The sequence below is a fragment of the Pseudorasbora parva genome, chromosome 19 (genome assembly GCF_024679245.1).
Source record: "Pseudorasbora parva isolate DD20220531a chromosome 19, ASM2467924v1, whole genome shotgun sequence".
Lineage (NCBI taxonomy): Eukaryota > Metazoa > Chordata > Actinopteri > Cypriniformes > Gobionidae > Pseudorasbora > Pseudorasbora parva.
Window position 1 is genome coordinate 13,538,558 of NC_090190.1, and position 16,125 is coordinate 13,554,682.

Here is a 16,125-nt window from a genome sequence, read left to right on the forward strand (position 1 = left end):
TAATTTGTCACCAATGTTGCTTTTGGATGGTTTCACACTATTGAAAGTAATAATATGCCATTGCTAGACAGATGCAGACATAATATATAGGTAGATAGATAGATATAGAGAGAGGCAGACAGATAAACATGCACATTTCGTCTGTTGGCATGCAGTGATACACGCAGGAAGGTGCAACAAGCGCTAGTTTGTAAGGTATGCGGCAACTAGCTGTGTTTTGACTGACAGTTGATACTATCCAATTAAAAACGAATATATTTTGACGGTCGTGCTAATCTGTGATATTGGCCAATCAGAGGACGGATTAGGCGGTCCTTATGCAAATGTGTTGGCAAGGGAAACGAAACCGCTCCATTCATCCTCCTCATAGGGAAGAAACAAATAGGTGGCGTTTTTCTGTTGAAGTACAGTTTACTCCTCCAACCGCGAGAGTACAAGTCACTTTGAACGATAAATAACAGACCGGATAGTTCTCCCACGATATTTGGGTGAGTAATTTTGTATTTGTATTGAAACAGTTATCTACTTTGTCATTTCATATAATTTCATTATGTGCGCATGGCTCCTTCAAGGTTCGCTGAATACAACATTTTATATTTCATTTTGCAACACTTTTACTGATAAACGAACCCACAAACTAAAACACATTATCAGGCTATTACTATTTTCCCCTTTGCTATTATTATTATTATTATTATTTTTTAAACATATGTTTTTCAAGAATGTGCCAATACAACTTTTAATAAATGCCATGTTGTTGATTCTTACTCATGCATTGATATCTTGTGCAGATGTCATTAAAGTAAGATTAAGAGCGGAATAAACAATTATGCATGCATTTTTAAAGCCAATAAGTCTGTTGCGTGATTGTTAGTTTGCCCTCATATTCAAATAACTGTGTTAAGTTTGCTTATGGTTTGTATTATTTGTCTGCTGCCTTTATTTGCTCGTGCTATTGACATAATGACGAGGCGTCATGGTCTGCTTATCAATAGCGCGGTGCCAGAAAAGTTCATGGATGCGTGGATGTGAGTCAATGTTGTGTCTGCGCTGCGCCACGCATGTATGAGTGGGAATACATGGATGTGTCTCCAAACCTAGGCAGCTGCCTTTGTAGGCAGCATTTTTGGGCATCATAGAGACCTACAGTATTTTGGGGCATCAGGTGCATAAAGCATTTTTGGGCAACATAGACTCATGCAGCATTTTTGGCATTATACTGTTGCTTGCAAGTTTGGGGAATCATGCCTGCAGATTTATTGAACGGTTTGGTTAGGCAGCATGTTTGGCATTATGGGCATGTGCAGCTTTCTGAGAGCATCATAAGTGCACAAAGCATATTTAGACATATTTCATAGGTCATTTTTGCGCATCATAGATGCATGCAGCATTTCCGGACATCATATGTGCATACAGTATGTTTTAGCATATTTTATAGCTCATTTTTGGGGATCACAGAGGTGTGCAGAATTTCATAAGTCATCATTCATGAGTGAGTAGAGCATTTTTGGGAATCATAGACTTTTGGGGGGGAAATCATATGTGCTTGCAGTTTTTTTTGGCTTTGGCTGGGCAGCATTCTTGACATTATATACACTTGATTGGAACAAACTTTCAGGTATATTTCATTGATCATTTTTAGAGCATCGTTGATGTCTGCAGCATTGTTTAGGCAACAGGCCCTTGCAGAGTTTGTAGCTCATGTAGCATTTTTTTAGTTATCATATTGTAGGCTTGTAGATAATTTTGTGGGATTAGGCACCATGTTTTTTTTTTTTTATCATGATACTATTGTAGTTTTCATTAATATTTTGACATTTTAATTTTGTTCAAAGTTTTAGTGATTTTGTTGTTTGTTTTTTTGTTCTATATAGTTCTTATTAATTTTTATTTCATTTTTAGTTATTGTAGCACTTCAAGTTCAACTAAAAGAAAATGAGATATGATGCCTTAGCAGCTACTATATTTTCCTTTTGTGCAATCCTACATTTGTAAACAATCTGCATATAAACTAAAGGTTAATAAATAAGTGGCTGTTCTTTGAGTGCTCTGTTCACTGCTCACCATTGAACTTTCACTAAAATGATCAGCAGCGAGTTGTGAGAGCATCGGCTTGTTAGCACCACGTCTGTTTGCGTCCATGCTGCCATTTGGACGGGCCTGCTGCGAGTGGCCGTGAAGCCTCAATGAGCTCAGTATGTCTCACGGCCACTGCTCATTAAGCTCAAATAATGAATGGATGCAGATGTGATTATGTATGCTCAGATGAAACACGGTAGAGGGCTGGAGAGATGTGGGATTGTTTAATGATGAGAAGAGTGGAGGTCCACGGTCTCATTACTTTGTCTGACCATGACACACTTCAGTTGTTGAAGTGCAGGGCAATTGTAAAATCTGTTTAGTTTGACAGCTCTGAAAAGTTGTTCGGTTGTGAAAGGATCTTTGTCCTTAAAGGGATAGTTCACTTTGAAATTAAATTTTGATATGTTTTAGCTTACCTCATGGGCATCCGAGGTGTAGGAGTATTTGTTTCCCCAGTAGTTTCAATTTTGATCATTTTAGGTCAAAGCCTTCTTGTCTGTGCCTCACATAATGCAGGTCTATGGTCACCACCTCAAAGAGCATACACAGAGAAGTCCAAATTAAACAATCCCCGTAAGTACACACTGATGGCCTAAGACACGAAACGAGCGGTTTGTGTGAGAAAACGAACAGTATTTATATAGTTTTTACCTCTTGTACACCACTACATCCAACTGATCTGAGGGCGGGCGTGCGTGTTTTCTGCGTGTAACAGCAGAAGATCCCACCGGGTACCACTCATCTTCACTTTAAATAGGAAAAAGAGGCTACAATTTGCATGAGCTCACCAAAATTGGACATTTGAAGACTGGAAAAATTGTGCCTGGTCTGATGAGTCTCGATTTCTGTTGAGACAGAAACAAAATTTGGCATAAACTGAATGAGACAATGGATCCATCATGCCTTGTTACCACTGTGCAGGCTGGTGGTGGTGTAATGGTGTGGGGATGTTTTCTTGGCACACTTTAGGCCCCTTAGTGCCACTTGGGCATTGTTTAAATGCCACGGCATACCTGAGCATTGTTTCTGACCATGTCTTTCCCTTTATGACCACCATGTACCCATCCTGGGTACATGATTGATTGAAGGATTGATGGCTACTTCCAGCAGGATAATGCACCATGTAACAAAGCTTGAATCATTTCAAAATGGTTTCTTGAACATGACAGTTCACTGTACTAAAAATAGAGTATAGAACATCTTTGGGATGTGGTGGAATGGGAGCTTTGTGCCCTGGATGTGCATCCCACAAATCTCCATCAACTGCAAGATGCTATCCCATCAATATGGGCCAACATTTCTAAAGAATGCTTTCAGCACCTTGTTGAATCAATGCCACGTAGAATTAAGGCAGTTCTGAAGTCGAAAGGGGGTCAAACACAGTATTAGCATGGTGTTCCTATAATAATCCTTTAGGTGAGTGTGTGTGTGTGTGTATATATATATATATATATATATATATATATATATATATATATATATATATATATATATATATATATATATATATATATATATATATATATATATATATAGAGAGAGAGAGAGAGAGAGAGAGAGAGAGAGAGAGAGAGAGAGAGAGAGAGAGTAATGAAAATAAGCATTTGAACACCCTGCTATTTTGCAAGTTCTCCAACTTAGAAATCATGGAATGGTCTGAAATTGTCATCGTAGGTGCATGTCCACTGTGAGAGACATAATCTAAAAAAAATACAGAAAATCACAATGTATGATTTTTTAAACTATTTATTTGTATGATACAGCTGCAAATAAGTATTTGAACACCTGTCTATCAGCTAGAATTCTGACCCTCAAAGACCTGTTAGTCAGCCTTTAAAATGTCCACCTTCACTCCATTTATTATCCTAAATTAGATGCACCTGTTTGAGGTCATTAGCTGCATAAAGACACCTGTCTACCACATACAACCAGTAAGAACCCAACTACTAAAATGGCCAAGACCAAAGAGCTGTCCAAAGACACTAGAGACAAAATTGTACACCTCCACAAGGCTGAAAAATGCTACGGAGAAATTGCCAAGCAGCTTGGTGAAAAAGGTCCACTGTTGGAGCAATCATTAGAAAATGGAAGAAGCTAAACATGACTGTCAATCTCCCTCTGACTGGGGCTCCATGCAAGATCTCACCTCATGAGGTCTCAATGTTCCTAAGAAAGGTGAGAAATCAGACCAAAACTACACAGGAGGTGCTGGTCAATGACCTGAAAAGAGCTGGGACCACTGTTTCCAAGGTTACTGTTGGTAAAACACTAAAACATCATGGTTTGAAATCATGCATGGCACGGAAGGTTCCCCTGCTTACACCAGCACATGTCCAGGCCCGTCTATGACCATTTGGATGATCCAGAGGAGTCATGGGAGAAAGTCATGTGGTCAGATGAGACCAAAATAGAACTTTTTGGTCATAATTCCACTAAACGTATTTGGAAGAAGAAGAATGATGAGTACCATTCCAAGAACACCATCCCTACTGTGAAGCATGGGTGTGGTAGCATCATGCTTTAGGGGTGTTTTTCTGCACATGGGACAGGGCGACTGCACTGTATTAAGGAGAGGATGACCGAGGCCATGTATTGCAAGATTTTGGGGAACAACCTAAGTTAGAGCTTTGAAGATGGGTCGAGGCTGGGTCTTCCAACATGACAATGACCTGAAGCACACAGCAAGGATAACCAAGGAGTGGCTCTGTAAGAAGCATATCAAGGTTCTGGCATGGCCTAGCCAGTCTCCAGACCTAAACCCAAGAAAGAATCTTTGGAGGGAGCTCAAACTCCGTGTTTCTCAGCAACAGGCCAGAAACCTGACTGATCTAGAGAAGATCTGTGTGGAGGAGTGGGCCAAAATCCCTCCTGCAGTGTGTGCAAACCTGGTGAAAAACTACAGGAAATGTTTGACCTCTGTAATTGCAAACAAAGGCTACTGTACCAAATATGTGGTGTTAGGTGTTCAAATACTTATTTGCAGCTGTATCATACAAATAAATAAGAAAAAAAAATCAAACATTGTGATTTCTGGATTATTATTTTTTTAAGATTATGTTTCTCACAGTGGCCATGCCCCTACGATGACAATTTCAGACCCCTCCATGATTTCTAAGTGGGAGAACTTGCAAAATAGCAGGGTGTTCAAATACTTAATATCCTCACTGTATATATAGGCCTCTCGTACTCCCAAAATGTGTTAATAAAACATCAGAAATATACAATTTGTTGCAGTTGCCAATATTTATATATGCCAAAATGTAAAATGAAATTCTGACAGCTTTAAAAGTAAATCAATGAAACAAGTATTGCAGACTATAAAATGCAAATTAATACCAGTAGTAACTCTATATCTCCAGATAATGTCTCTAGATGATATTTGAATGCTTATTTTATTACCAAAGCTCTGTATTTTTTAATTGTGGGCGGTCAAAACATACAATACAATGATGATTGAGAGATAGACATTCCTCAAAACCCTGATATATCATATTTAATACAAATTTTTACATTATAAAAAAAGAGTAAATATCAAGTAAACCTCACTTTAATCTAGTAATTGTTTATCTTATAATATTACTAAAATATAAAAGTTATTCTAAAAATCAGTAAAGATTTCACAGCAAAAAGACAAGTGTACCACAACCTGAAGGGGGACCTTTTTATAATTATTTTAAAAGGGCTTTCATTGCTGGAAAAAAAAAAAAAAGTGGGCAATTCCATGCAAAGGTCATCTTTACGATGAAAAAAAAAAGTTGGTGACACACAAACAGATTTGTTCTTAAAATGTTTACTTGGATCTATACTTTATTGTATGCAACCATTCTCATTGAATTGTTTAGGTATTTGTTGGTTTATTACACCATAAATAAGGTGTGTACCAATGCAAGAAGAGTTTTTAAAATATCAGTTTTTTAGTGTTATCAAGAAAAGGAAATATATAGACTCAATGTTTCAGCAAAAGTTTATTATTTGGCAATTTCCTGATTAACAAGGGGATGATTAAGCACTGTGTTCAATTAGCATGCTTTAACAGTAAAGTTCTATGAATTTATAAGCCTCTTAAATTAATGTGTCGTGAGTTCCAGGGCCATGTAACATCCATAACGTTTTAGAGGATAAGTTTATGCTACATATACAGTGTTGTTAAAAAAAGTGTCCAGCATTTCTGTGCAATGTTAACTTATATAAATGTATCATGTGATGAACATTTCATGCTCTTTTATTACTTGTAAACATTTTAATTTTGCGTTATGGATGTGACGTTACATATAAAGAAAATTCTAAAATCAAACCCACATGTGATATAAATGTGTTTTCCTGTCGCTGGCGGCATGGCAGTGATAAACATACTTATCCTCTGTGTTTCAGTGAATTGTAACAAAGCCTTAGGTTATTAGGCTATAAGTACAATCATAAGTAAATGTTAACAAAACAAATGGTCACTCTCTTTATGATGTGATAAATAAATTTGATTAAATTCGATGTATGTGTATATATTACATTATATATATATATATATATATATATATATATATATATATATATATATATATATATATATATATATTTATTAGGACTGGGTATTGTTAGGAATTTCACACTTCGATTCGATTTCGATTCTTGAGGCTTCGATTCGATATTGATTTATTAACTTCAATATTGATTGATTAATTTGTAAATACACAAGTAATTAAGTACCTGAGTATATTTTTTAATAATGTGTGCAGTATTATCAATGTGTAAGAACAAATTGACCCCAGCATTTTTCCAAGCAGAATAAATTGTACAATATTTTACATGTGTTGAATACAAACCACACCTGTTACAAACAGGTGCTTTATTAACACCTCTAAAGTGCATGTAACTGTAAGTAGAAAGTATTTTTCTTTCTTCCTATACATTCAAGTTATGAAAGAAATGTAAACAGAAGCACAAAATGTGCATATTCATAAAACAAAGTGGATTGATATTATAACATTACAACATTACACAGATCCTAAAGCAATTAACTGTATAGTGAAGTGAAGCTGTTGTCTGTCCACTTAAGCCATTCAAATGTATTGAGAGCGGTGGTTTGTTTTACAACTATTGAGAGTGCAGTGATCTACATGACTGCGCGCGTTGCCACGATATGAAAGCATGTCGCCAACACGGCCAGTGTTGATTGGCGCAATAACACTGAACAACTGAGCAGCTGATCCAAAATGAGCCCAAACGTCGGCTTTTAACGTTAATCTTGGAACATACTTTGCAAGAACAAAGAAATGTGTTTGTTTTCTCGAGGTGGCAAGAACAAGAACAAAGTTCGTTCTGGCAGAAGTACATTCATACTTCACGAGAAAAGAAGGTGCCGATCATCTGCGTTTCTCCGCATTAACCACACCCACTTTAAATGTCTGACCAATCACGCAATAGTTCTCGGACAACCGCAAGAAAAAAGTTCTGCTCAGGCAATGTGTCGAGAACAAGCTGCGAGAACTCCCAAACAAGGGCTGAGAACAACATGACGTCATTTTGTTCTCGCAGCCCTGGGAGCGAGAACTTCTTTCTCTGTTTTTGCGGAGTATGTTGCAGCCTTTAGTGGTGCAGGCTTGAACGGAGTGCAGCTGCTGTTTTGGTAAAGCACGTCTTGTGTACAGCGCTGAACGCTCTCACTAGAGTGTTGCCCACAGCGCCGCCACTGGCCGGTGGGCTAAATCGATTCATAGGATTTGATGAATCGATATTGAATTGAGAAACAAATAATTGCAATGCATTGATGAATCGATATTTTTACCCAGCCCTAATATATATAATATATATTAGTCATTTTATTGTCATGATATTTACATGTTGATTAAGACCCATCTTACCTGAGACAATGAAAGAATAGGCTATTTCAACTAAATCAGGTCAGGCTACTTCATATGAGTCATTGATATAACTAGATTACTATTAAATTAACATTTAGAGTAATTTTATGTGTCAACAAATGTGCCATGATGGTTTGTTCGTTGATTTTCCAAACAGATTCTATGTGTATTTCAGACTCGTCACATCCATAACAGGGTTTTGTCACATCCATAACGTTGTTTTTTCTCATGATACACTTCATAAATTTTATTTACATTTTATACATTGATATTTTTATTTTCAAATAAGACCCCTTCATCATGTGGATAGCAATATTTATACATTAGACTTAAAAGTTCACAGACTTTAAAGAAAATCGAACAGTACACTGAAAACACTGTCATTTCCTGTCACATCCATAACGCACAGCTATATTCCTTTTTTGAGGGGTCTTAAATATAATTTAGAAAATAATATTTTTGCTGTCAATACCCCAGATAGGGTGCTCTGAGAATATGCATTGCCAATATAAATATTGTAAGAAATAGATTTTTACTGAGACATTTCAGCTGTCATTATGAGTTCAAATGTCACATCCATAACGCTGACAGAAGGCATGTAGAAGATAAGAAGTCTTAGATATTTGCATATCAAATATGGTACAGTAGGCTTTTTTTTTTTAGAGTTTTCCATTGTAGAGTTATTAGTATACTAGACTGTGGACGGGCCATAGGGTCAGCACATACACATCCGGCCGTCCCCTTGATTTTGTCCCCAACAAGAGCATTGGCCAGTATCGCACTACGCTCACACGCATGGCCGACTGACTGATTACCCGTGTCACATGCTCTGGTTTTCATGGAGATGGATGGCAGATTTAAAATGGCTGAGCTCTGAAAGCCACACACAGTTGTCAGATTTTTGGCGGGACCGATCTAATGGCCTATGGAAGAACGAATGACGCAATTGCATATTGTTCTCCTCTCGGATAGGATCCTTTTAATATTTTGCATGTTCATCATGTCAAACAGAAACGCTCTGGCTTGTTTCCTTTCTTTTAATCTTTTTGCGTTGTTGTTGTTGTTCTTTGCACTGCTTCCTGTTCTGAATTTGAATGAGAGGCAAGTACAGTGTCATAACGGGGGGATGCTGTCAGATACATTTAGCAGCTGGAGTTATCGGATGACGCCCTGGGGTGTTAGAAACAAATTGTTCAATGCGCTTACCCAACATGGCACAGCATATAGATAAGGCATAAAATACAAACCATGATAAGGCTGATTTTGAGAAGTAGGACTGACTGTTCCATGGCAAACAGTGTTAGCATAGAATGACGCCCACTGTGTATCCAATCTATAGATAGTATAGTGCAGCACATCCTTTACCATCTGACTGCTTGTGTTTCCAGCTAATTGATTTGAACAAAAATTGATTTTACATTGAACTAACAATAGGCTTTGCACAATAAGCTAAGTACAATAAGCTTTGCACCTCCCGAGAGATAAAATTCTGTCAGGATCACTATCGTCAAAGATAATTGATTGACTATTAGCCTATAGTTTGGATTGCCGGTATGGTTCTGTTCTGTGCAAGAAGAGAGCAACAATAATTTAGTCTGATTCAAGGGGAATAAGAATACCAAATCCTCACTGGACAAGAGGAGGAGCTGGGGGTGGAGGAGGGTAAATATATATATATATATATATATATATATATATATATATATATATATATATATATATATATATATATATATATATTATATATTGTGATAAATGTCATATTCCTATAGGTATACGTGATCAGCTGATGCTAGCTTGACTAACGTGACCTGCCAGAACTGACACTACGCTGGATTTTCAAAACTTTTGATGTTTAAAAATTGATTTGCACATTTTTAGAGTAAACCTATGTGATTCAAGAAAATGTTATTCCCCACTGTAGTCCACTTCTTTCAGAGGCATTTCAGTGCACTACATCAACTGCCCAGACTGCAAGTCATTGGATTTACATGATTTAATTGTGTACATAAGTCCCACATCAATCAAGTGCCTTAAACAAACAAAATTTGTTCATGTAACTTCATCATCATGAAAGTAATACATTTTAAGTGACTTAATTAAGTAGTTTCAAAGTGAATTTTATATGACTCACTATCATGATTCAGACATCCAATTTCAAATATTCATTTATCCACTTCAATTTCATATACTTTAATGTTACACAACTAAATTATAATACTGCACTAGCTAGTTAACAAACTTTTAGCTAGCAATAGCACACATTAGCATCTTAAATGCTAAGCATTAAAAGCTCCTTCAGCAAAGCCGTAATGACAGTAGTTGTATTGGTCCACAGCCAAAGCAAATGCTCCACTCTCCTCCACAATAGTAACCCACAATAATTTAAATTATTCTAATAATTCCAACATAATTGAATAATAAACACGATCAAGTCTCCCACTTTCTCATTTGTTAAAAAATACATAAAAAACACTTTGACCTATAAAATAACATTTACTCGCTCTTGATTTAACCATATGCAAATCATGCAGGGAACTAATAAGCCCCGTCCAGTTTCAGTTAATGCAACACAGATCACTCATGTAACAACACAAACAGATTAAGTTTGACTTCAATTTGACTTATATTTAAGTGGATTGAACACAATCCAATTAAGTTTGGACAAAATGTATAACAATTGTGTTGCTTTAGCTCATTTTAATTAAGCAATTTTAACAAGCAGTAAAAATATTTTTTTTCAGTGCATGTGGTCACCACATTTCATAATCCTATTTATTTTCCCCCAAGTCCCATCCTTGAGAGGGCACAGTTCAAATACTGCCTGCCAAGCCACTTAAATCAAATGCAGCACAATAAAATGAGCACAGAAAGACTGTGCACCTGTGTGACATGCCGTTCTGAATACTAAATACTGATTGTGCTCAAGTTGTAATATTCCAGCATCTGGAACAGCAATTTAATGGTACAATATTTTGTTCTGTCTGACAGAGAAGGATGACATGCACATACTGAAATAACTGTTTACAATGTTGCACTCTAGATGAAGCTTTAAAAGTTTGTGCCCTAAACCACAAACCACGATTTTATAATATTTTATTCAGATGGTTAGATTATCGTCTGACAACCTATTCTCTTGTTTTTCTCAATAATATTCCAAGTTAAATTTTATTGATTACATTTATATTTATGTTAATATTTTTTTTAATTTATATTAGATTTGATAACATATTTTTCTGAAGTACTGTATGCGAGTTGTGAATGCCCAACAAAACTTGCCATAACAATTTTGATGTTGTGATTGTGGCAGGGAAGCGCCGATATGAAAACTGTCGCTGATCCGATATATTGACCGATAAATCGAAATAAACATTTTTATAGCCTTTATGAAAGACTTGCGATGCATGTTGCACTTAACCATATTTTCCTTTTTGAAGTGATTTCAATCATATTTCAAGCTATTTAAAACCATCATGCATAGCAAACAGTGTACATCTGAAGGAAATAATCCATTATTCATCAGCTTTAATACAGTATATCGGCCAAATGTTCTTATCGGGTCGATACCGATATGGTTGCCGATATATATATATATATATATATATATATATATATATATATATATATATATATATATAGAGAGAGAGAGAGAGAGAGAGAGAGAGAGAGAGAGAGAGAGAGAGAGAGAGAGAGAGAGAGAGAGAGAGAGAGTTTGTGGATGAGACATGGACACCACAGGAAATTTTATTGTTTTTTTTGTTGTTGTTGTGTGGTTGCTAGGGTATTGCTAGGTGGTTTATATGGTGACCTGAGTGGTAGCTGGCTAGTGAAATGAGCCTTCCCTCAATTCTCTGACTTCATATATAGATTTTGCTTACATTCCAACTTCAGTTTAACTACATGGTATTTTCTCATGACATCTGACATGTGAATTGGCTAAGAAGTCAAAATGCTTAGAATACTAATAGCACCTTCCCTTAACAAGCCACATGAATGAGATATATTGTCTATGTCTGTAGCACAAAAGGTGTGAGATTGAGATCAGTTTGCACTTTGCACATAAAAATTTGCTAAGACTGTTTGTTCAAATCGCCAACCCTCAATATGAGTAATAGTAATACTGTTGCTTACCTTAGCAATAATAATTACTTATTGTTTTTAGTATTGTAACCCTTTTTAACTTGAATTGCACAGAATTACCTCAAATACAGAACATAATACAGTTTTGAGGAAGCATTAGGAAATTTCATTGTATTCTTTGAATGGAACATTAGTGCTGTTAGGTTCCTCAAAATACACCATTATGCTACTTTGTATCTCCAGCCACCACCTGCAACAATGTTGCATTAGCAATACAAATGATAGTACTTTTGTGTTACACACAATATTTTGAGTGGTAGAGAGCAGGTGCAGTGACCTTCATTGGGTTGCCCTCTCCTCCTGAGAGAGGAGAATATGTTTCTTCAGCACTGGCGTGGGGAAACATCACTATAGAAACACCAAATGGTCTAATTTAACCTGATGCAGTGGGACTCGTTTAGAGCCAGTAAACATAGCTGTTTATCCCAGAGAAAAATGTTATTGCTCGGGGTTGCTCCATTGCTCAGGAGACGGGATTCTCAGCTATGTTTTATTTAAGTATCAACTTTGTCTGAGATATTTCTGCTGAAGGTCTTTTATATTAAAGAAGCAAAAAGTAAAATAAAAGTAAACCTACAATTGTTTTTTTGACATTGTTAAGATCCAAAATAAAATTAATGTGGACTTTTTTATTTTGATTAGAAATGTTAATATTGAAATCTCTGAACCTCATTGCAGAATTTTATATCTTGGCAAATCTGAGCACATTAAGTAGTGAGTTCTGAAACTCTATAGGAGAAAAAGCAGGTTACTTTCACTATAGGGATGTTATACGATACCCTCATGTCACGATTCAATATATATCACAATACTGAAGTGAGGATACAATATTATTGCGATAATCCAAGACATATGGTAAAAGGTTAACAAAAAATATTTGATTTAAAAGGCTTGGACTTGGGGCTGGTAACCCAATACACAGGAGAATGTTGACACCAAAATACAAATATTTTAGACATATGTGCTTGCACTCTGCCACTGACTATACCATATTCAAAATAATGTAGGCCGCTTTTTACTGGTAACAAAAGACATTTGGCATTATCAGGACCCACAAATATTCCCCCATTGCACTATTATACATTATATTCTTCAACATTATATATAGTAGTTTAATGTAGTAGTCACTAAAACATGAGATTTTTTTTTTTCTCACACAGTAATTTTAATTTTGGGTGAACACAATACAGAACATCACCATCCACGATACATATTGTTTCATTTTTCTATTGCCAAATTTTGTGACACAATATATTTACACACCTCTAACTTTCACCCAAAGGATAGTTCACCAAAAAATTACATTTATTCACACACCCTTATGTTGTTCTAAACCTGCATGTTTTCTTTTTTTCTTTTTTTTTACTGAATCTGTCCATACAGTGAAAGTCAATGAGGTCCAAACTAATGCTGGACCACACTGACTTCCATATACAGTATATAGACAAAAATCAAGATGCATTTATACAATTAATTATTTAAAAAACTTTCTGTTTAGGACTCCACTTGCATCCTTTCAGAAGATCCTAAGTTTAGCATCGAAGCTCGAGAGCATAGCTATAGCTGCAGTCCTGCAGTTGCTAAGTGATTTGTTTGTCTTTGCCCTATACCCCACATGGGACACAGCAGCTTCTTGCCTACAGCAGCTATCTTAAATTACTGCCCTGAACCATCTGCCACCTTGGCCTGTGTGTCTGTGAGTGTTCTGCATTAGTTGTTGTGAGGAAAAAGTACAGTTAGGGACAGAGAGGTTTGTTGTCACTCTGAGAAAGACAGGGGAATATAAAAGGACTATATATTTTCTCCCAGTGATCTGTTCATGTATAATTGAAGAATCTCCTTTATGTTGGCTCTTTTGCTCACAAAAGCACCTTGGGCAGATGATGATGACTGACAGTTTTGGATGTGGCCCTTTAACTCCAGATAAGCATGGTTGACCTTTAGGCTGCATATCTCCAAAGAGCTGCATTATTTATGCCCGCTATTGGTTGTTATGCCACATGAGTCAGTGGAGAATTTTATGACTCACCTGTAATTGAACTGCAGTCAAGAGAAAGTGGCATAAAGAGCTTCAGGAGTGACGTACACATCCATAAAACTTTTGTAGACTGAGAGAAGTATCAGAATATTTGTGATTGCTTATCAGGGTTTTGCCTATTTTTTCCACTATATTAATATTAGCCTATGTCAAATATGAATGTTACTTTGAGTGAAAAGTTAGATAATGGTATAATGACAAACAAATGGCTGATAAATTAGCACATTTCTAAATACGTTCTATGTTAGTACTGAAAAATAAATCAAATGTAGCTAGAATAAGTGAACTTAGTCATCATGACAATATTATATGTATGAAAATGAAAGATATGAAAAAGGATGAAAGATAAATATTTCTTTTGAAATCAGTTATGGAAAGCCGTGTAATGTTTGAATTAGCATTACAAATAAAAGATAATTATAGAGGAGGGACCTTTAGATACTAGTTGATAACTGATATGGGGCTGTTATTTGTCACACGTCCCTAATTCTTACATTTGATTAAGTAGTGAAGAATCTGAAAATGTATTTTTCATTTTAATGTGGCTGACACATTTGTATTACATTTCAAAGAGCTCTGATCAGCCCCATCGTTGAAAATGAAAATACACCCATACCGGCTGGGACGGATCGGCGCAGAACTGAATGGTTAAGCAACAAGAGCGGTTTGGCTCGATGGTGGAAAATATTATTTCGTTTTTTGTCGAGTTAACAGAAAGTAAATGAATCTTGACAACTGAAATGGCTAACTTAAAATTGCAACCCAAACCTGAATAGAAAACAGTAAATCAAATCAGCACTATCCAAATTTAAAGCCGTTTTATATTAAGAAAAAGCAAAAATAAGCCAAAGAGATGAGGGGACCCATCCATCGCACAGCTTCTAACCAGTTGTTATTTGCAGAATTTTGTGAGACAAGGGTTGTGAAAGCTTCCTGGTCTGTTACCAGGACAACCAATTATTCACCAGTGGTATCATCCCAGGGTTTTGATAAAGCACACTTGTAACATGCCACTTTTTGTCCACCATAAAAGGGCCGGAACGTTGTTCTGAAAAGGCTAGCATCCTTACAGGGTACTTAAAACACCCTCCCTATTCAAGTCAGTAACGCTCAATCGGATGTGTGTTTGTGTGCTAGTGCATATGCATGTCTGTGTTCTGTTTCACATTTTAATATTAACAGTAGTCTCTCTTCAGATTATAGAAATTTTGGTTTCTGTTTTGTAACCATTTTTTAATTTTTTTTATCTTTAACAATCTGTAATCAACATAACAATAATTTGCATTTCATAGTTTTTTGATGTCTTAAATGTGATATGTCATTTTAATTTTATAAAGTATAAACTCAATAATGCAAAGAATAAGGGATTAAGGCAAAAAAGGTGGAACAATGCTAAAATAATTATTACAGAGATGAGGAAAGTGGCCATTTATCCTTGTGATGTGATTGACAGGACTAGATGACCATACTCCTCCTGAACATTCTTTTAGAGCACCATTTGTTTAAATGACAGTGACTTTACTGCGTTTGATCTATTATGTCTGACTATGCAGATAAAACCCAGTTTCTGTCTCTGTGAGGTTCATGGCCTCTGTTACATTGAGCTGTCACAGGGAGTAAAGATAGAGAGAGTTAAAGGCGATGATGGAATACAATGGCGTCTAGAATGGGTGGAAATTCTCTGCAAAGTCAAAGACCAAAATAGACCACAATTTACAAGATTAATGCTGGATAATGCTAGTCTAGCAGGTGAACCAGCGCTGCCAAACTGAGGATATCTTGCTGGTGAGACTGGTCACCTGTTGTTACCTCCAGTGAGATACACTACCAGTCAAAACTATGGAATAATTAAGATTGTTTTAGCATCATTACTCCAGTCTTAAGTGTCACATGATCCTTCAGAAATCATTCTAATATGCTGCTCAATTATCCATTATTATTATTATTATTAAAGGGTTAGTTTACCCAAAAATGAAAATTATGTCATTAATTACTCACCCTCATGTTGTT

General features: G+C 36.1%; 1 protein-coding gene across 1 annotated transcript in view; it reads left to right on the plus strand.

The window, feature by feature from the left end:
• Positions 1–350: 350 nt before the first annotated feature.
• The window catches only part of hpcal4 (hippocalcin like 4), a 31,174-nt gene continuing 15,399 nt past the window's right edge, over positions 351–16,125 (plus strand). The window contains exon 1 of the mRNA XM_067425463.1: positions 351–488. The gene's annotated coding sequence lies outside the window, so the exon portion shown is untranslated. The remainder of the gene's footprint in view (positions 489–16,125) is intronic.